Consider the following 22,873-nt stretch of genomic DNA (forward strand, 5'->3'; position numbering starts at 1 on the left):
CGTCAATAATAGAGAAAAACACTCTGTTCCCGTACTGTAGCCAGGCTGACAGAGAGTCACATGTATGTGGTTGCCTCCTGCCTCTTGGGCCCGGCCTCCTGCCGTGGCCCTGCTGATGCCCCTCCTCCCTACCTCCTTCTGTTTACATAGATCGTGGTTATCTGGATTGTGGTCCATGCCTACTACTCATTATTCATAATTTATATTCATTGAATGTGTTGTAAGTCTGTAACGCTGTTCATTCTGTACACATGACATCTGTTGCTTCTGTCCATCCGGGGAGAGGGATCCTCCTCTGTTGCTCTCCTGAAGGTTTCTACTCTTTTTTCCCCCGTTTTTTTTCTTCCTGTTTTTGGGGGAGTTTTTCCTGATCCGATGTGAGGTCCTGAGAGTATGTGTACAGATTGTAAAGCCCTTGAGGCAAATTTGTAATTTGTGATTCTGGGCTGTACAAAAATAAACTGAATTGAATTGAATTAGAGAAAAGACAGAGTGGTGGGGGCAGAGCAGCAGACCGGATGGAGACGAGAGCATTCAAGGTAAGGAGAGGTATAGACCTGACAAACACTACCGTCTGGGCCCAGCTGGAAAGATCATTATTATATTAAAATGATTGTGTCTCTCTAATGCGTTTACTCTGTCCTCCAAAAACGGTGGAGGAGAAGCTGCAGAACCACAGGGGGGCTTATCAGAAGCATCTCAGCAACCTCCGAGACGAGAACTAATACAAGCTGAGGATGCTCAACGTTCACAGAATAAGGAAGCAAAAAAAGTGAGGCAAAATATTCTTGATACTTTGATTATTGTTTCCGTATCGTATGCCATAACACTTTCATTATAAGGTACATCACAAAAAATAGTATTGTTAGCCATTATAGTATTATAAAAATGCCATAGTGTAGTATGCCATAAGAATATCATATAGCATGCCATAAGAATGTCATAACATATTATGAAATAGCAAGCCAAAGAAATGTAACAAAATAATAGTATAGTATTGTATGTAGTTAAATAGCATGGAAGAAGTCAAAATATAGTATATACAAAAACAGCAAGAGAAGAAAATGTTATGAGGAAAGTCATAGTACAGTTTGTCAAAAAAGGTAATGCTGTACCTTCTGAAATAATGTAAAAAGTTATAGTTTAGAATGTTGAAACAAGTCATGAGGATAGTCATGCTAGAGCATGTCCAACAATCAATGAAAAAAGGTATACATGTGATAATGCATCAGCATAGTGTGTTGAAAATTATCATAAGGAAAGTCCTAGTATAGTATTTTGAATGAAGTAAAAATGTCAGTGTGGTATGTCACAAAAAAGTAAGTAAGTAAGTACCATGACCGTTTGTGAATTTTTCATCAAATTGTACTAAGACTGTTTTGACATACATCTCATATGGCATATGACAAACTTAATTTAATCGACATCTCCTAAAAATATATATTATTCTTATAATAGCAACTTTACAGCATTTAAGCAGATCATACAAAAAACTAAGCATTATGTGCTTTAAAATAAAACTGTGCCGTAACTGATGTTGAAGATGTTACACATGCATTAATTACTTTAACAAACGTATTTAAGCAAAAGAAAATACATGGACAGAATCATGAAGTGTGTACAGTGACTTATATTATCACACATCAAGGCAAACCAGCTCCGACCATAAGCAACACACATTGGTCGTTTAACTGGGAGCAGCTTCATTGTTTAAACATATGTTTCTTAAGCTGTACAATCTTCTCTAATTGTGAGTCTTGTGTTTATTATCAGCTGTTTCCCTGCTGCACATCTGCAACTGCTTTTTTTATTCTGTTGATCATGAGCGTGAACATTTGTCACTCTCACTAAGTGCTCATCCACAGGTGGCGTTGATTGATCTCTGACATAAAAAGTACAAATATAACAAAAGCGATATAAAACACCACGATAAGCTTTTCGCACCAAATCATTTGGATGACAATTATTTATTCGACCCAAATGCGTTCGCTCTCAGCCATCTAACAACTAACGCAGCAACCAGTGTTTGTTTGAGTAGCTGTCTGCTTTTGTGTTTTATACTAAACGCATGAGTAAAAAAAACAACGAGGACTTTTATTGTGAGAAATGTATTGGAAATTAGATGTGTTAATCACCACATTTGCATATAATTCTTAGCAGCTATTCTTTAAAAAAAAATTAAATAAAAAAAATCTGCAAGGAGAAAGAATAGCTGCAAAAATAAAGGGGAACTTTTAGGTTCCTTTTCAATAAGATCTTAATGGGGGAGATAGAAAGTCAACATATATAGCGTAGAAGTGATGTAGAGGATCCTTTGAAAGCTGGGAACCTTAAGATTAATCTGAGATGCAACTCTGTGTGTTAAACTGTTCTAGTAATAAATACAGATAAAAAGAATATATTAATTAGTTAAGTAATTAAAATGTGAAAATAGTGTACTATGATGGAGGCATTAAATGACTATTCCCATGCTCATGAATGTCTAATACATTGTTGCAGCAATTACTGGGTTAAAACCATTTTTTTGGTGCAAATTTGGTGTCAAATGTCAGCATGTTGGCCATTCAAACATAAATTTAAAAAATAATCAACAACCTCTTCAAAATACCACAGGAAGACACCATAAACTTGAGGTACCCAAGCTACGTCCCTCTATCCTTTATTCCTGGTGATTAGGATTACCTAAAAAAAGACTGCAACATGTCTTTTTGTCTAACTTTGCAAACTGTTACCAGCAACAAGAGGCTCTGATGAGTAATATCAATTTCATGATGAATCATTCATGTCCCAGAGCCTGTAGCCTTCTGACCTTAGCTTCTGGGAGTCTCCAGCATGAACTCACACGCGTGGGGGTCCCATAAGGTCACCCTACACCATAATCAATTAGCTGGCATTACTGGAGTTAGACAGCTGTGACACTGGAGCGAGCCGCTGGGGACGCACACAGAACGGCTGCAAGCAGATGATGGTCTTGATGACTGTATTCGGTCCATTTACACACGTAGATAATGCATCATGAGATATATGCAGGGAAAGAGGATGCTTTCAACTCCCTGTAGGTTTTTAAGGAGCTTTACATTGATCCATGATGTATTCTGAGTCTTGGTGTAGGACCATATCTCTGTGTGAGCTCAAATATCATTACTACATTCATGCTACAGTGCATCTGCTTCTTGATAGCAAATGTGGAATTATCTATGTTTGATTCAGTTTGTTCAATCATTATGTTGCATGAAAGCACACTGCCACCTATTGGCGAGCTACCGACAACAGCAGCTCATTACTTCAGATTTACTGAGTGTCTCTGCAGTACACTCAAGTGGGATTTCCCAAAACACTATCCAAGGAGCCTTGAATGAGTTCATGTTTTTTTCTGCCATCATGAATTACTAATTATTTTTTACATTTATTAAAAGTTGTCCTATGCACATATGCATTAAGAGTATTAAAAGTGTACATTTCAAATCCAGATTCTGTTCTTACTGCAGCACCCATTGACAGCGTGAAGAGCGAGATCATAAAGTCTACATTTGAATTTAAAACAAAATTGTAAATGAGGCTCCGGTGCTGCATGCATATCTGGTTCCAGCTTTCAAGACTCTGAACCTCCAACTGCTCCAGTGGAGCTGCTCAGAAGCCAGCAGACTGTGGTTATATATAATGGGCAGCTTCCAGGTGTGACTGAGAGCAGGAAAGAAGGAGCGTTGCTCACGGCCAAAGTACCCTGAATAAATAAAGGATAAGATGAGAAACATCCCTCCATCATTTATTCATTTAAATATATGTAATGTACCTTTCAGCCTTTAGAGGACGCTGTAAGTCCAGAAGCAGCAGCAGCATGGCAGAAAGGAACAAACAAAGTGATACATATGCTGTAGCTTTCACATTCACCACATCTTTACCCACATTTGAACACCTATGGGATATATTGGACAGGAAGTCTCCACCACACCATCATCCAAACACCAGTAGTGGAACAAGTGCTCAGTACAAATACCAAATTGAACCAATTAAGTGTTGCATTCAACAGCAGTACAAAAGTATTATTAGCTAAATGTACTGAAAGTATAAAGATTAAATCTACATAATGCAGTAACATGTTCCCTAGTTGTAACTGCGTTATGTAGAGATGGATAGTTTAGTTCCTACCTAACTGTACTCTGAAACTCTGAAATGTTGATTGATAAAAATTGGGGATTGTGAGATGACCAAATATGAGAAAGCAAAGTTCTGCTCCAGAAGGGTTTAGCCATTTTTTTTAGCCATCCCTCTTTCTTTCGTAAACAATCTTATTAACTAGTCAAATGAACTAGTTGTAGCTTTCAGATAAGTCAAATGTATTTCCCTCTGAAAAGAAGTTAACATGAACCATAAATATTAAAGTACAAGTACCTCAAAAGAGTACTCAAAAAGCAGTACTTCTGCTGGTTTCATCTGTAATCTTATAATGCGGTGATTGAAACCCTGATATGAGCAACGTCTTCACATCGAGTCTCTGACTATGAGATAACCATTTGTAAAGAATGACAGCAGTATGAGGCAATATTTACTCAAGGCCTATCAGGCCTATCAGGGTGGATGATACACTGTGCCTGTATCCCTTTGCACTTCAGGATACATTTCTGATGAGATCCCAGTACAGAAGGCGGGGGTGGGGGGAAGGTGGTGGTGCTGGAGTCTGGAGGCGGAGCAACACGGGAACAGAGTGTTTGATGTGACAGCTGGAGATTGTAAGAATGAGGGGTGACACAGAGCTCCAGCTTCCTCAGCCCCGGCCGGTCATCCAGTCAGACTGTCAGTCAGTCACTCTCTGAGTTTTCAGCCCTGTTTACTCTGTGTGTGTGTGTGTGTGTGTGTGTGTGTGTGTGTGTGTGTGTGTGTGTGTGTGTGTGTGTGTGTGCGTGTGTGTGTGTGTGTGGTGTCCGTGTTTATCCTCAGGCAATAGATCTGGGAGAAGTGACAGTGTGGCGTGGCCCTCTGTCAGTCGCCCAGTAAAGTGGCGTGCGTGTCAGCTCTCTTGACAGACGCTCTCATCCTGCTGGCCAACGATGGCGGCTGCAAATGTGGGACATGTCTTGTGACAGAGCGACACAGCCTACACGACAACTCGGCGTACAGACAGGACGCGAGCAGTCAAGTTTGATATGAGGGGGTCACCTCTGAGGGCCCGGGCTCTCAGAGGGTGAGTGAAAGCTGCAGTGATCCCTGCACAGCTGGAGACGCGGCGACTGCGCGACACCTCACTTACAGTCTTTTGTTCTTAAATGGATGGAAGAAAAACCTGTTTCTGTGTCAGAGATGGGCTGACACGGCTCTCAAATGTCCTCATTCTGGGGACATTGTTAACAAACCAGACAATCACAGAGAAGAGTTGCTGCCTTTTAATGCCTCCGTATTGAATGTGCTGAATCCTGGTTAACTACAAGATTTTATGATTTATGGAACATAACAGGAGAAGGGCTCCTGTTCTTAAATGCAATAGGAACCCAAACCATCACAAGGGCAGATGACAGATGGCAGAACAATGACAAAATCTGTTCCAACATTTACATTGAAAAATAAAGCAGATGTGTTTGTGTATCGTCATTTTGGGGGGTAGACTAACTGGTTTGAGATAGAAGGTCGGCTTAATCTTTCTCTTGAAAAAAAAACTAACAGATAAAAAGAGATATACCTGCATATATGTTGTATAAACTGATGAGGAATAAGAACGAGATCACACGTCACAACGTCTAAATCAGCATGTTGACCTCAATGTGAGGAGAAAGATAATTACTAAAGGTCTGAGAAACTAATCTGACTTCTTTTTGTTTTCTAAACCCCCGACTGCCTTTTCTCCTCGTTCCCTGGTTTGAGGGATTTATGTCCCCTATCACACTACATGTTATATCTACATGTCCCTCCTTCATCCTTCTAGATCATAACTAACAAGAAGCTAAATGTGTCATCTAAATCTGACCTACATTTTATTTCAAGTTCAGCCTTTAGTTTGGTTTTCTACATTTTTTTAATTGCTAATTTTACTTCTAATTCATGCATAGGTGTCTATTGTAGAAAGTAATACTCCATACATACATACATACATTACTGTGTAAATTAGATAACCCCACCTTATTTATCATTTATTTCATTATTATTATTATTTGTTTCCCACAAATAAAATTTGAGCCTCACCTTTTAAGCCACAGCGAGGAAAAATGCTCAGAACAAAAGGACATTTTAACATTCCATGACAACTGGACAAGATGAAGTGAGACCCCAGTGACAGAAGTACATTTTGGGGTCTGTCTTGTTTCACGCATCCCATCATGCAGTTCTCGTCCTCCGCCCACAGATGGCACTCTTTGCCACACCTGAGCTTTGACTCACACTACTGATCTGTGCTCACATCCAGATCCTCAGGTTTCTTTTCAAACTCAGACAGATAGATGCTTCATCCCCTCCCTGCGTGTTTGAGTGCTCAGGCACTCGGCTCTGCAAAGATGCGCCACACCTCCTCCCAGAAAGGCGCTGGCCGCAGTTTATCATTGACTGTATGGGAGCATTTAATGGCACAATCGTGATGGATTCTCTGAGCAGTTGATTTATTGATCACTGTCCTCAGCTAAGCTGTGAATTCTCAAATAGTTACCAATCACCTCCAGAATTCCCCTCCTCACAAAGCCTTTCTTCTCTAAAGTTGTAAATGTGTTTTGTTCTGCGCCACAGGTGACTTTGAGACAATAATTGATTGACTATTTATGGGGGATTACATAACAACAACTAAAACTGTGTGGGGCTCTTGTGTTGAATGTGGCCATTTGAAGCTGTCAAGGACTTTATGCATCCATCATTGAGGAAGAGGAGGGCTGAGCAGAGCAGCAGTGGTGGAGAAGAAGAGGGGAGAAGCAGAGGGCGCCTGACAGATGGGCTTAGTGAGTGAATCATTGACAGGGGCCTGCTAACGGATGCTGGCTCCATCAATAGCTCAAAGCCTGTGTGATGAATTACTGCAGACAAACAATGCTGAGTAAGCAAATGTGTTTTTAACAAAGCCAGGTGAAAATATTACAGCTTCAAGTAGAAGCTATAATCATGTGTCCTTTATTCTTTGGGCTATGTGAGAAAACACAGCACGGCAAAAAACACAACGCATAGCTTTCTTTACACTTGTATTACCTAGATTTCTATTTTTAATTTGATATCCACTATAATTAATTGTACTCAGAATTAAATTCTTCTTCTTGTTATGGTATGCTAGCAAATAAAAGAAATGATCTTAAGGTTTTTATCTACTGCGAAATTACATAACTATAAAAGATTTGAACAAAGATCAAACCCTGTTGTATGATTTACTTTTTCAGCACATTCAATGTTTTTTTCTCAATAGTATTTAGAGTCGTCTCCCCTGGATTCAAAGTACATATTCTTCCTACGTGTGCTTGTTTGGTTGCACAGTAAAAAGATCCATCGCTTGTTCTTTTGTGGTATTTATGACAAAGCAGCTGCTCAGGGAGTGTTTATTGGCCTGGAGATTGTGGGACGTACTGTTACCACCAACACGGCTGTATCAACCAGGACTGAAGTCTGCAGGATGATTTCTTTACAGAAACAAAAATCGGAGAAAATGGGAATAAAAGAATAAAAACTATATTTGGGAAATTCAAACTTTAGTTTTGTTCCAAATTATCTACTCCTCAAAAAGTGTAGCCCAGCAAATGTTGACGCCTCCCTTTCCAAACTAATCCGCTCCCCTCTCTCCGTGTCTCCTCCTCCCCATTACTGCAGTCTGAACTCCACCAGGTGCTGCTGGAAACAATGGCTGGCCCATGCAGGGATCAATGCCAGGCCACTGATGGGCTCTCATTCCTTCACCAGCAGACGTGATAAATGACAGGGCACATATGTTTCAGCAGCCTAGACTCTCGCCGCCAGCCTCCTTTGTCTCCACATCTAAAGGGAGTTATGCTGTGAAAAATGTAATGCGCACACATTCGCAAACAAAGAACATTCAGAGACACACACACACACACACACACACACACACACACACACACACATACCATTTTTTGTCAAAAGCCAGGATATGCTGTATTAACCGTACTGTGTATCTATGTTTAGAAAATAACTTATGACAAAGACTCACTAATTGAAGTCAAATCCCCATTGTTTTTAATAATAGATTTTGGCAATGTGATCCTTTTTAACATTTTGTGTATGCTCTCTCTCCTCCTCCTCCTCCTCCACGCTTCTTTCTTCCCTTCTCCTTGGCAGCAGTAAATCCTGATGTCTATACAGGTAGCAGTGCTCTGGCCCCTGCCTGCCGTGTCCCAGGTGTCTTGTCAGCTGTCAGAGACGTCCGACAGCAGACAGGGATGGCATGACCAGCGGGCCGGGCCGTGTTGGACGGGTCAGCCGTCAGCGTTGTGGACAGACAGGCATGTGGCAGTGATCTCCCTGTGACAGGCTGTCAGAGCCACCGCAGAGCCACCAACCAGCGCTGGCCCCCTGTCATCCCACCTGACTACAGACAGAGGGGAAGCTCTGAATTCTCAACTTGGCACCCAGACTCCACTGCTTCCTCCCCCTCTGCTGTACAAGTGCGTCCATTGTGGCATCTGATATTCAGTGGGCTTCTCTATCTGTGAAATGCCATAGTGTGGTGGCTGGCTCAGTGAGAGTTTGTTTGCCCTGCATTGGATATTCCAGTTGAATGTTCAGTTCAAATGCTTTTACCTGCGTCACCTCTTTAAAATGTATACCTGCAGGGCAGACATAGTGGAGCAGACAAGTCCGACCAGAGGAGGAGATGCAAACCTGTCAAGTGACATAATTGCTATTTTATAACAAGACATGTCTCTACAGCTGGTGATTCTTTATCCTGATGGGAGTGTTTGCTTGAGTGTGTGTGTGTGTGTGTGTGTGTGTGTGTGAGTGTGTTTACTCAAAACCACTCTGTGCCCCTATACTCGGTGTCCCAGTCTGACAGGTGACATTTGGAGCAGTTCAGGAGACGTATGTGCCATTTGTATCCATGGCAGGGTCAGAGCATGTTACATGACCTGCAGGACAGAGAGCCAGAGAAAAGATACTAATCTTGCCCAGGGAATCAATACGGCACAGAGAGGGACTGATAATTGACCGCTGTCAATCAATCAGGGCCGTGTTTGTGCAGCCATTAAACGTCTCGTTGGGAGAGGAGGAAGTACAACCGGCAGAGCCAATAGAAGCTTGGGATTTCTTTCTCACTATTAATGTTGTTATAATCTACAGTGGCGTAAGAAGTAGTCCTATCTTTCAATTAAAGCAATAATGCAATATAAGAATACTCCATTCATATTATCAATATGAATAAGTTATGATGTATTGTCATAGTTAAACTGCCCAGCATAAAGTAATTAAATATAGTCCCACCGTTACAAGATAAACCATGAAGGTGCTCATCAGTAATTATTCTCTATTAATGACTTTACTTTTGCTTGTGGTGCTTTAAGTATATTTTGATGCTGATACCTTTGTACTTTAACTCTTAATATTTTAAATGCATGCATTTTACGTTTCTTTACTGTGAAATTGCTACTTTGACTTAAGTAAATTATCTGAGTGCGTTTTACACCACTGCACAGTAAAAGTGCATACAAATTATTAGAAAGGGACAATTTGCAGTTGATGAATATGGAACTTATTTTAACAATTTCCTCTAGTGTTGGGTAGATTAATTTATACCACGGGTTTAATTAGCTCACCATATGTGTTGTTTAGAAAATCGTTTAATCTGTAAATGACATCAGTAACAAGTACAATATTTGCCACTGAAAGTAAAAGTATGGAAATTGTTACAGTACTACAATTAAATGTATTTAATTACTTTCCAGTACTGAAACATCAACACATCTGTTGCTTGAAATTGCCTGAATCGTTTTTATCAAGGAGAAATGTCCCCTCAGAGACGTGTGTTGAGAAACATCATAAGTACACGTCAGATCTTCTGTAACTCACAACTGGAATTTCCCAATATGATTACGGGATTCTTTTATGATTTGATAAACATAGCTTCTCACTGTTGGGTTCGGTGACATTGTGTAAGACAGAACCTCAGTCAAGGGCTTTCGTCACAAATTATGTGAGAAAAGATGCCGCATATACACTCTGCAATCATGAAGGCATCAGTTACATAAACAAGAGTATTTCCATAAACATGTCTTTGACAAGAGTGATTGAACACCGCGTCTGTTCAAGCTTGAATGTTCGACTGTGTTAATGGGTGCTGTAGTTAGCTATGTCTGCACCACAGAGGTTACACACATGTGGACCTGCACAAACAACACACACACACACACACTCACAGAACACCAGAGGCGTAGACTACAAATGCATGTGATGTTCGGAGAGGAGGTGACATCAGAATATGCAAAAAAGACTTTGCCGCAGGCCAGAGATTTTTAATGATGAATCCATTCATTATAGAATAAGGTCATTATGCTTTTGTTGTCATGAAATGTACACATTCATCATCAGTCCACACAGGACCGAGTCCATTGTCCCTCTTCTCCGGACGACCTTGAATGGAAAATGTATAATGCGAAAAAAATAACAAACGCACACAAATACGAGCACAGACACGGCGCACACATTCATAGTGCACACATCGACATCCCCAAGGACAGCAAACATACACACCATGAAATATTTTACTAAACCACGTTCACCTCATCAGACCGTTTATAAAGCGAGAAAGGAAATGCAACAGAATGATGCTTTTTGTGTGTGTGTGTGTTGTTTCATATCCTTACCAGAGACTAAACCAGATATATGAGCCTGTAATGAAACATTTTACGCTAATTGTATTTGTTTATGAGCAGATTAATGGCAGCCGTGCAAAACGGATGATGATGTGAGCACATACACAACATGATAGGATTCCTGAGAAATTCATTAGCTGTTTGCAGGTAATTAGAGGAAATAATTAAGGTGATTAGAGTGTATCACGTACACATATACATACACACACACACACACACACACACACACACACACACACACACACACCCACACACATTCAAACACACACTTGTACAGTATACATCAAAAGATCTTCCCTACTGCCCCACCCTGGTTTTCTGCAACTCTTTGTGGAAAGTGCTGACAGTGCTGTGTAGAATAACCCAATCACTGAATACAGGGAGATTTTAATCCCTCTTTCTCCCCTCATCTTCGCCTTCCTCGCTGGTCTCCTGTTTGCAAGGTTCCCCTCCAGTCACAAATCCCTCATACCGGGTCTGGCCACAATCTGACACATGCAGAGGTGGCATATTGGTGCACCAAAGATACAATCGAGTGGAGAGCACTGGCAACACAATGCAGGAGTGATAAATCAACAAGCTGGAGCTCCCCAATATAGACAGTGCAGCATCACAGACAATAGCCTGATGGCCATCCGAATAGCAGAGTGGTAATACACACACACACACACACACACACACACACACATATATACATACATGTATAAATGCAGCATTCAGCCATGCATGTCCTGCAAAAATCAAATGTTCATGTGTGTAGCAGGAGCTGTAACACGGGAGCTAAAACCTGCTGATTATCAGAGTGTAATAAGCAAGCAGCCTCTTCTCCAGTGTAATTGGTCTGCAGTGGATCTGCAGCCGAAGCTCGTTAGTGTCACAGCAGAAATAATCACGCAGTAAAAACCCCTCCTGTGACTTATCACCATATATCATACACATGCACACTTACAGATGCATGAATGATTCCCTCAAACACACACACACACACAAGCTCTTGATATGTGGAGCTTTAGTGTTATAATGCAGATTGGTGCATTAATGCAGGATCTTGAGAGTGAGCGTAATAGCTTGCCAAGCGAGTTGGAGGCGATTTGATTTATTTGGATTACATCTTTTTTGCCATTTTGTGTTACAAAATCTTTCAAAACGCTTCCAGAATCTCCAGCCTTTTTAAACAAGGCAAAAGTGTGAATGCAATTTTTAAGTTTCATCTTTTCCTCACTGAAATATGAGAGTCTCCTTCTGACACACTGTATTATGGTTCTCTGAAACTGACACAGTCGAATATCTTCCGTCATTCAAATCCTTCAAGTTCAAGAATATGAGATTTTGTGGCGTTACGACAGAGAATTATTTCTCCTACTTTTCTCTTATCTTAACTTTCATATATTATTCTCAGTGAAAATGTCTGTCTATGAATATCATTTATATCTGTAAGGATGCAATCTAATGTATAAAACAATCAGTTCCTTATTCAGTTTTGAGAAATTCATCCAAAATAATTGAAGTAAATTACTTATTTTCTTCCTTTTCAAATATACCCTCCCTGTTAATGACAAGTCATATACTCTATCTGGTTTGACTGGTGCAGAAATATCTCCCTATGCTATATCTTCATGTTCTTCTAGATATGGGAACAATAAGAAGAAACAGTTCCTGATCCCACCTTTACAATTGCAGAAAAATATCCCTGGAGCCACTGATGTGTTTTGGAGAGAAATATTTCTACCCGAGCGCTCCTTTGAGAAGAAATACTGAGTATATGGCACTGGAGCTATTATGGTTAAAAGAGTGTCGACCCTTTCATTGTTTAAGATGAAGGTGAAAGGCAGTGTGTGTGCGTGTGTGTGTGTGTGGGCGGTGACTGATGATCCTGATTCAGAGAGGGTGCCTACACACCGTCTGCAACAGAATCAAACTCCGACACCCAGGTATACACCACCTGCACCAGAAGTCATTTAAATGTCCTCCCGGGCCATCGTAGCATCAGGAAAATTCAATCACCCTGTCTGCTGTTGGAGCGGGGACAGCGTTCTCTGAGATTACTTGCAAAGAAACTTAATAGCTAAGAGCATTAAATGCTGGTTGTTGCTAGCACTGCTGCCAATAGTGAATAAATGATTTTGGCAGTGTACACAGACAGGGAAATCAATACCAGAGGGTTTTCTGTGGCGTTGGGCTTCTGTATTCATGTAAACATGGGAAGTGGTTTTCTTCACACCTCAGAGCGAGATTACCTCTCACCACTGGAGGCTTGCCCGAGTGCAGAGGAAGATGCAGCTCTCAGCTTGAGTCTGCCACGGGCAGGAAGATGATATTTGAGCATCACCTATTCCAATACGACATATGCAAATATCAAGCGCTTTTTTTTCTTCTTCTGGTTGCCCACGCTACATGTCCGTGTCGGGGAGGGGATCTCTGCTTTGATAAGTGAGTGTTCAAGCAGAATAACTGTTGTGCATTTAGTGACAGCTGCCTAGAAGGCTTGAAATTGTGTGATCAGTGATGAAGCTGAAGCAATATTTCATGAAGTGTCTCTGTTATATGCTTCGTCTAAGCTCTTTTGCTTCCCCTGTTATGACCCCTCTCTTCATATCTCCATCCAGACTTCAGTTAGGGGGCAAATGGAGGGACGGAGACGGGAGACTGGGAGGAGGAGGAGGAGGAGGAGGAGGAGGAGGACGCAGTGGTGTGAGGGGGCTACTACTCAGCCATAGTGACCGGGTGAAAAGGCAGTGCAGATGTAATTTGTCCTCAATGGCTGTTTGGGAAGAGTAATTGTGGTGACATTGGCGGGTCGATAGTATGGATTTTTTGTTTGGAGTGCCCTGTGTGTGTGGTGCTAAGGGGAGGCCAGGAAATATAACACTGCTGCTCAAATACAATAAAAATGGATCGAGGGTGTGGTGGTTGTTTGCAGAGCTGGTAGCCATCGTTTGGCTGTGGATGTCATACTGTAGCTGCTGTGGTTATCAAACACACCCCACCGTTCTGCCCTATTAACACCAAATGTTCCAGGCTTCAAACAGGTCTTTCACACAGGTTTAAACGCTGGAAGAAAAACATCAGTTAAGACTTGTTTTACCAGAGCAAACGTGTGTCGAAAAAAACTATACAAAAGAGTGGCTGTGTGCTCAAACAAATGCTGATTTGTTAAGCCACTTTAGATCCCATTTTAGATTCCCAGTAAATCATGACATATTGGTAACGACACATAGCACTCAAAAGGGTCTGCGTTTGGACGTTAGCGCTACAGTGTGTTGCCAGTGTAAAAGAAAATGTGGAGGTTTTTGGGTGACCCTTGTTCTAGTGATTGTACAGGAGGAGTAGGGGGTAAGGAAGACGCCTCAGGGGAGGCCATTGGACGCCAGCTCTGGTGTCCCAGTCAGCTCTAACATGATCAGGCAATGGTGTGTGAGCACAATGCGTTTTGTCCACCCTAAGAAATGTAATGAGGGAGAAGAAAAGAGGTTACGACACCGTGGAGAGACGTACGCAGTCTATCTGGTAATAGATGAAGCCTCTTGGGGGGGTGTACGGCCAGAATGTACTCTATTGTGCATTTAGAAACACTCACATGCACATGAAAAAACACACCTTTCAGTAAACCTTATTTTAACCAGGTAACAACAACAGAGACTGTCTGTAGAGAGTGAGGCAGGGAGAGGAAGAGGCTGTACTCCTGAGGGGTGACTGTGTTGGTGATCCGTCCGATGTCTCTATGTTCAAACGACTGTACCTCCGCTTTGCCTTTTCCATGCCCTCTACTTATCTTGACGTGGCAGCAGCACATGCACACACACCTGCAACTACATTATACCTTTGGCACTCATCCTGGTTAATGTGCTCCACCACGGTGATAATGAACAGTGTGTGTCCCGTCTTGATAGGACGCGTCCCGCTAAGCCAGGGCCACCTCATCGAACACAGCAAGGCCAGCCTCGTCTGTGTCACCCCTGTCATCTCACATCAGGTCCTGTTTCGCTCCAAAGCGGTGCTCTTTGGGTAAAACCATTAACAGAGTCAACAGACACAAACAGGACCACATTTTGACACTCAGCCGCCGCCCTGACGTAACCGAGCGCGACACCTGACGTGGGGAAAAGGTCACACGACTCGTCAAAGAGACAGGGGTGCCTCAGATGGAGGACGCGAGGACTCAAAAACGGACGCCTCCCGACGGTGATGATGGACACATGGATGAAGCATGGCCTTCTGGGAGCGGTGGGAGGAGTGGACGTCCTGCCGGGAACTGTCCCTTCCGGTTCTTCCGGCCCGCTGATGAGTGGTGTCCTCGCTGATCTTACATGATGAGGCTCACGCTAAGAAGGCACATCAAACGTGGTTAAGTGTGGACAGTTTCACATGTAATCAGAGCAGGCGTAACTGTTGTACGTGCTTGTAAAAGTTTAAGTAGATATTCACATGGTTGCTAATCAACCTTCACACAAGAGCTTCAAAATATGTGTGCTTTACTGTAAAATGTGAGATCATCTCTTCATCATAACATGATTAAGTTGCATTTATTACATTGTCGGAACCAGTGCAAAATATACTGACATACATATATTCAAACCTGAATACTGCGACACTTTAGCAACTTAGCTATTAGGTTTTTGGATGAATTTAGAAAATTAAAATACTTATTTGTATTTATAATTGTCACACTATTTCTTTAAACCAATCCCAATTGTCTTGGACAAGGCTAAGTGCAGTGTCACAGGATGTAGCGATGGTGCCCTTGCAAAATAGAAGGGGAAATATATATCAAATTATATATTTATACTTATTATCAACTGAGGCAATCTTCCCACAGAGCCAAGGTAGCTGTTTACCCTTTTTCAAGATGCGCTCAGCTAACTGTCTTCATACTTCATCCGTATGTCCTTGTAGTTACTTGAAATCTGGCTCTATAAACACGTGGAAAAACCGTGTTGTCTCTCGGACAGCTTTGAAGGTGGACTTTGCATAGTAGATTCCTCAGTTTTGTAATTTACTCATGTAAAGTAAAAGTGTAATAGGAGCCAGGGGCTGATGACACAGAGAGACTGGCTGTAGAGAGTGAGGCAGGGAGAGGAAGAGGAAGAGGTTGAAGGAGAGACAGAGAGTCCCCAGGGCCCCATTAGAGGCACTTCTGAGGGCCTGTGACATCTGACTGGATCAGTGTTCTTCAGTCAGAAGCTCTGGTCTTATCCACTCCTCTGGTGGAGTCAATAAACACATCACCCACGCACAAACACATACACACACAGTAACTGAGCCTCTAGGGTGAACATCAGATTAGTTCATTTAGAGAGGGTTTGGTTCTTTCTTCTTGAAGGTACACAGCTTACTAAATACTTAATGAGACAGTCGGACTTCTGCACATGGAATTCGATTAATTTAAAAGCAAAAGTTATTTTGGAATTCTTTTGCCATTATTTGCCTGTAACTACAAATCTGTTTGTGTGCTGCATATGATGTAAATGTTTGGAGGAATCTCAAACTTTTTAGATTGTAAAGAAAAGGCAGTTAGCAAAGACTGCCGGCTAACGTGACAGAAAAACTAACCGACGAGCCGTAAACACGTTTCTCTCCGCACCGACAGTGTGGTGGCACCAAGCAGGGGGAAACTTTGAAAGTCAAGCGGTCCTTTATCCATCCCTGCTCTGACCTTTCTGCTAGGCTGCCCTGTATTCACTGGCTGTCAGTGTGAGTTTGTCAGGAGCCATCCGTCTCTGTCCACCTCCACCCCCCTCCCCAAATCCCTGCCGACCCATTAGCCGCTAGGATCCGGGGGAGCGGCTGCATGGTCGGCCTATGGGGGTCTCTTCTCCCTCCCTCTATCCTCCCCCTCAGCCCTGGTATCCAAGTAGCACACAGCTCGGTACCCCAGAGAGGAAGAGCTAGCTGGCTATATATATACAGTACGTAGCAAAAGCATCAACACAGCACTACTGTCTGACGTGTGGCCCCTGGGAGCTGCAGAGGGGCTGATAGCTGCTGGGACAGAGGGAGAGCTGGTGGCATCACTGCAGGGGTGATGCTGCTGCTCCACACTAATCTGTAGTGTCTCAACTCTAACCGCCTGCATGTTTGCAGACCAGAGGCCGGTTGCACCAGCTCGTTGTAAATTCAAACTGAGCCTGACTATGATGCGTGTGTTTACTACAGGGAGATGTACGCACCACAAAAATACATTTTTGGGTTGAGATTAGTTTTTGCTCCATATTTGCACACAGGAACTGCCATGCGTAATGTTGACTGTTGTGTAACGTCAGCAAACTAAAATAAGTGACAAAGCTAATGTTAGAAAAACTAGACAAAGCTAATATCAAAAGGCTGTTTGATGATGTTAAATTCAAAGTGAATTTCATACAATTTACCCAAACATTAAGGTTACCATGAGGAACTTTGAACTGGTTGTGAAACAGTCTGAATGTAATACTGTTGCGTTTATATGACCGATTTGAGTAAATAAGACGAGAAAATTGGCTATTTTGATTTAGTTAGTCTTAATGCTTTTCATTGGTGACATCGGATTCCGCGAGACATCAGGTGAAGTCATGCAGGTTCACCAGGAACTCCTTCGGCTCAGACTCCAGCATCAAGCAGCCCATCGTGGTCAGACCCGTTATCTGGCTTCACTCCTGCCTCAGCAGCGCCTCCTCTGGCCAGGACCTCGCTGCTCGACCGGTGCTCGCTGGGAGCCAACACCCACACCTCACTGCTGTAAGCCCAGGCTGTATTGCTGGGCCCGCTGGAGGGAAGGGAGTCACGGGAGAACCAGGACTGCGCGTAGCAGACCGCCAGACAGTCAGACTGCATTCAAATGAGGGGTTTTCTAAAGGGACTCTGGTGCTCGGAAATTCAAGCGGTTGTGTTACAGCTTGTGACTTCTTGTTTATATAGCTTGAGGCATTTAATTGAATGGGACTTCAAATGTTTCCTTTACTAGTAAGAAATGACATCTTCACAGGTAAACTCCATTTAGCAAAGTTTGAACGTAGCTAGTTGTCATTGTACTCAGGAAAGACTTTTCACACAAACTTAGTAAAATGACAAAAAGCTGGTGCAACCCAGTCCAGCAGAAGAGGATTGTTTCGGACGTAATGCCATATGTTGATGTTAAAGTCTGCGATGGCCTCAATATTAGGGAGGGAGTAGCAAACTAGAGACAGTCAGGACTTGATAGGATGATAGAAAGGGGGTGTGAGGATAGAGAAGTAAGTGAGAGTTAGGGAAAAAGTGATGCAATTGTGAATGATAGAAGGATAGATGGATAGCTGGAGTGATGGAGGAGGAGTAGAAAGGTGGAGGGAGGAGAAATAGACAGTGTGAGAGGGAGGGAGGAGGCAGTAACATGTGATTAATGGATGGGTGGTAGTGGGGAGGTTGAGGCAGACTGGGAGAGAGCAGAGTGACAGTAATAAAGTGAACCTGCCTCCCATTCATCTCCCTCAACCCATCTCCCGTCTGACTGGTAGGGCTTTACACACTCTAACTAATGCCACGCTCCGCATGCGGGCACAGACAGGAGTGCCACACACCGCTTTTGGCTGCGATACACCGCCACATAAATGAACCCTCTCATGGCCTCCCATTGTCGGCTTCGAGACCGTCCCAAGCTCAATCATTCATCGGCGATGATAGCTGTCTGAGAGATCAACACTACCTCATCGCTTTTTATGGCTTCTAAATCATAGTGTGTATCAGACTCATCTGGCGTAAAAACAATTGCTGTTTTCGCTTTAACAACAGGTCAAACATGGTGGTCGTGATCGCCGTGGGACACAAAAACAGGACCTTTCACAAATGGAATGTGAGCTTCAGTGGTTTTTGGATCCGAGTCATATCGTAAAAACATTATGATTTGCTGGTGTTTTTGGTACATTTCGCCCGGTGGGAGAAGGCGGGCCAAGGTAAACAGTGGTGTTTAGTGACCTTCCCTCAGGCTGCCGTAATGAGATGCATATCCCAAATGTGGCCTCATTAACCTGTCCTGAGCTGTTTCAGGTCACGTGTTTTACATTGATTCTGCACTGGGGGGAACATAACCCCACGGTAATAGGGTTATGTTAGGGTTGTTACCTCTGCTCATAACACGCTGCCTTCACTTAGACTTTCTGTAATTATAATGAATTAGACATGGCTCACAGTGGAGAAGATGAACCTAAATATTCATCCCTCTGGGATTGTGCGTTGCATTTAAAGTGAACCTTCCCTGACCTTGCAAGTGAGTCGAGAGCCTCACCCGCGTCCCCCAGCCCTCCCTGCCCTCCCAAATGAATATATTATCAAAGTCACTTCTGCATATGTGCAGGTGAACGTAATGTTGAAATAACTTGTAGATGAGCGATCGTTCATCTTTCAGTCAACTTCCACCATGCACCAGTAAATCACAATATTTGAAACCCTGACACCTCCAGCGAAAATAAAATGTACGACTAAATTGGCTTAAATTACTTTGGCACTGACTTGATAAAAGACCCTGCATGTTATTTCAATCATTAGTGGTTTTAATTGCTCCAAGGTATAATGAACACATTACTAATTGATAAGGAAACCAGTAACAGTAAAAATCCCTCTCCAATGGGCCCCACCTGCATGGGGTAAATCTGTCTTCATATCAGCCACATGACTTTTGCCCGGGTAGACAATAGATTAAACAATGAATGAATGATTTATTAGCTGTCGTTGTCATGCTATTTAGATGGATTGGTGTACACGCGGCATGACCTCACTTCCTTGTTCTCTGCCTTGTATTCGAGAGTATGAAGAAGGGAGGGGGGTGGACGGGGAGATGTTGGCAGGGCGGGGCGGGTCAGGCACACCACTGGCCACTGACAGGACCCAGCTACTTGATCAATGATCCCTGGATTCGATATTGTGCTGGGGAGTGAAGCAGCTGTGTCTGAACTTCAAATACATATGGAGGGACAAAGGTGTGTGTGTGTCTTTAAACCATATCTGTCTGTGTGTGTGTGTGTGTGTGTGTGTGTGTGTGTGTGTGTGTGTGTGTGTGTACAGGCGAGTGCAAAGCCTGAAAAGTAACTACCTTTACTCTCTCCAACCTTACCTCCCCTCTCTTCCTCTTTCTCCCTCTCTCAAATGGGTTATTCTGGCGATGGCCCTGACAGGCCATGGTTTGGATTTTGATTTATGTTCCTGTGAAGCTCAAATCAAAGATTCCATCTACTGCTGCTTTATGGCAGCTGGGATGATGAATGGTGCAGTCTCTCGGTCAAACCAAGCCTCTGTGTCTTTGCCCCACATTTTAATTGCTAAAGTAGCCAGTCATCGCTCAGCCCTCCTACCCTCTCCCAGCCTCCCAACCTCATCCTTTCTCTGCTTTTCAGCCCATTGTCTCTCACCCGCTCTCGTTCACGCTCAATAATGTACCTTTATCCCTTCAAAATGTCTGGACTGCATAATTTCCCCTAATAAACTAACAAATTTGCTCCTAACGAGTAATCATGTGAGAAAAAAATGCGAATCAACCCCCAGTTTATCCAGATATTTAAGCATCGAAGTCGAACAGATATCCTTTAATATTTAGAAACAGTATCTGTCTTCTCATCTCGCCAACATTATTTTACACCTCCAGCGTTCAGTACATGATATACAGCAAACAAGTCTGATGAGGGGGTAAATTCATTCCTGCATCAACATAAAAAGCCACTTTATTTGGAGGAAGAATGCGTAGATGTCAAGCTCTGATAGAGTTTATGTTTTCTCACTATTATTCAAAAGTAAACACATTCTGCGGTACATGACATTACTAAGTAGGTTAAGTATAGCCCTGGGCCATCATCCATCAGTACAGAATGAAGCGAGCATATTCTGCTCGATGAGAGGTGAAAGTTTTCCACTGTGCCACGATGACATTTAATTTTTCACATCTCCTGCGTGTTCCTGGGATGAATTTTGGCAGACCTGGTGCAATTTAGCTGCTTGGCAGTTTGAAATTGGGCGATGAATCACAACGTGGATTCAATGGGAGCCAGTCAGTGTACAATATTTTCTCTGTGTCAGAATGGAAAGAGAGAGAGTGAGATACAGAGAAAAGCAGGGAGGGAGAGAGAGCTGCCGAGGCTTTAGATTGTGTTCTCCAATCATCTTCCGCTCACACGGCCTATCATCCCTTCCTCCCCCCTTCAAGAAACAAAGTGCAGGAGTCAACCATTAGAAGAGGAGCCGTGTGTGGCTGCAGATGTCGAGCAATGGCGGAGGTCTTTAAGGTCTGCAGTTGGATATTTTGACAAAGAGCAGTGAAGAAAGAAATCAATAAAGTCAGGACTTTGCCAGTCACTGAGCAGAGCGGCGGAGAATGCAAAGCTCCACTCCAACCCCTAGACAAACTCAAAATGAGCAACCAATAGACTGACACTGCCTCTGACACAAGCCATTTATTAGCCTGGCAGCCGAATATGGTGGATTGCACAGTTGATGGTCTGTATCTGGGAGGACCACACCTGAGGAGGAGACGTGGGGTAGAGGACAGTGTGTGTGGTGCACTGGACTGGGAGGTAATAACTAAAAGAGTGCAATATAGTGCAAGTGAAATGACAAACTACAACCTAATCTGTGTAACCCGGCACCACGATGCACTGACGTAAAGGACTGAGTTCAAGCCCCACGTTTGCATCATCTGCTCCACTGAGCACTGAAAAATGATCACCTCCAGTGGTGCTGTTGTGTGTGGGACTGTGACCTTTGACCTCCCATTGGAAAGGGCAAGAAAAAGCAGCAGACATTTTTCTCCAGTGATTAAACACATTTGACTGCTCTTTGGTCACGAGTGAAAGACGCGGAGAGAGAAATAATCACAAATAACAATAACTGTGAGAGTGAAATAAATGGCAGTAACCGCAAAGCAAGCGTTTACAAAGGAAGCAAAAAATAACAACGAGTTGTAATGGGATGAAGAATTAGGTAGTTTGAGTGTGAACCATGTGAAGCAAATAATAATTTAATCAGTTGTTTCCGATTATTCAGCCTGAATTCCACATGTAAAGCATTTCGAAGCCTGAGAAAATTAGTGACACAGTCACTCTTTTGTCACATCATTCTGCTTATTTTATTAATGTACTCTCGATTTATTCATCTAAATCGTATGAGCGCAGTGCAGAGCGCCGGCCATTAGGGATGCACCAAAATGCATATGTTGTTATGTTGTATAATGTTGGGTCATAATGTCAACACTGTAACCCCTTCACATGCTGGTGATAACTTAAGGTATTTTTTTTATGTTTTAAAATTAAATCTGGCCATATATTAGACATTGCATCTTTAACAGACAGGGCTTAAAGGCCCTGTCAACATAGATTCTGAATCCCCTTCTTACTATGAGCAATGGGGTCCTACAGGTGTGGGTTGTTTCATATGAGCGATGTCTCTGTCTGTATTGTATGTCTGTGCTCTTCCTGCTGTATTCAAAGGTTGATGGGTTGTTTGCTGATGTTGTGCATGTCAATCAATTGTGCTCAGACCACACCCACAAAGTCCCGATGAGAAACAGATGTGCTGAGTTTTTCAATTCAGCTATTTTCAATGAAAAATATACAGTATAAGGATGTTTTTATTTCCTACTTCAACTTCACCTTTGAATTATGTAATGGTGAATATCATTATGTTTTGAGAAATGTTGTGTTTTCACTCTCAGGGCCACTGTAATAAATGCTGTTGAAACAAATATTTCAATGTCTGAGACTTTTGAAGCAACACGTCACACTGAGACCGCAAACATAGCATTCAGATTACTAAAAAAAGAAAGTAATTTGGCAATGTCCTCTGGTTTGGACATTGTGTACTTTCTCAACTCCTTCCTCCATTGAATTGCACATTAAAGCGACTCAGCGAGTTCTGTTTGAGGACCTCAGCGAGAACAGGAGCCACCGCATTGTCTTTTATGTCTCGCACACCTCTCAACGTGCGAGCCACATGTGTTCCGTCTGCTTCGCTCACTGATCCCCTGTCCTGGATGTGTGAGAGCTTCCACTTCCACTGTGTAAAATCACATTACCCTAAAGGGGAAGGCGAATGAAAGGATAGTGCTGTGAAATGGCCATAGACCAGTGAGTTGTCAAAGCCATTTACATTTAGGGCGAGAG

This window comes from Cyclopterus lumpus, chromosome 6 (assembly GCF_009769545.1).
Source record: "Cyclopterus lumpus isolate fCycLum1 chromosome 6, fCycLum1.pri, whole genome shotgun sequence".
Classification (NCBI taxonomy): Eukaryota; Metazoa; Chordata; class Actinopteri; order Perciformes; family Cyclopteridae; genus Cyclopterus; species Cyclopterus lumpus.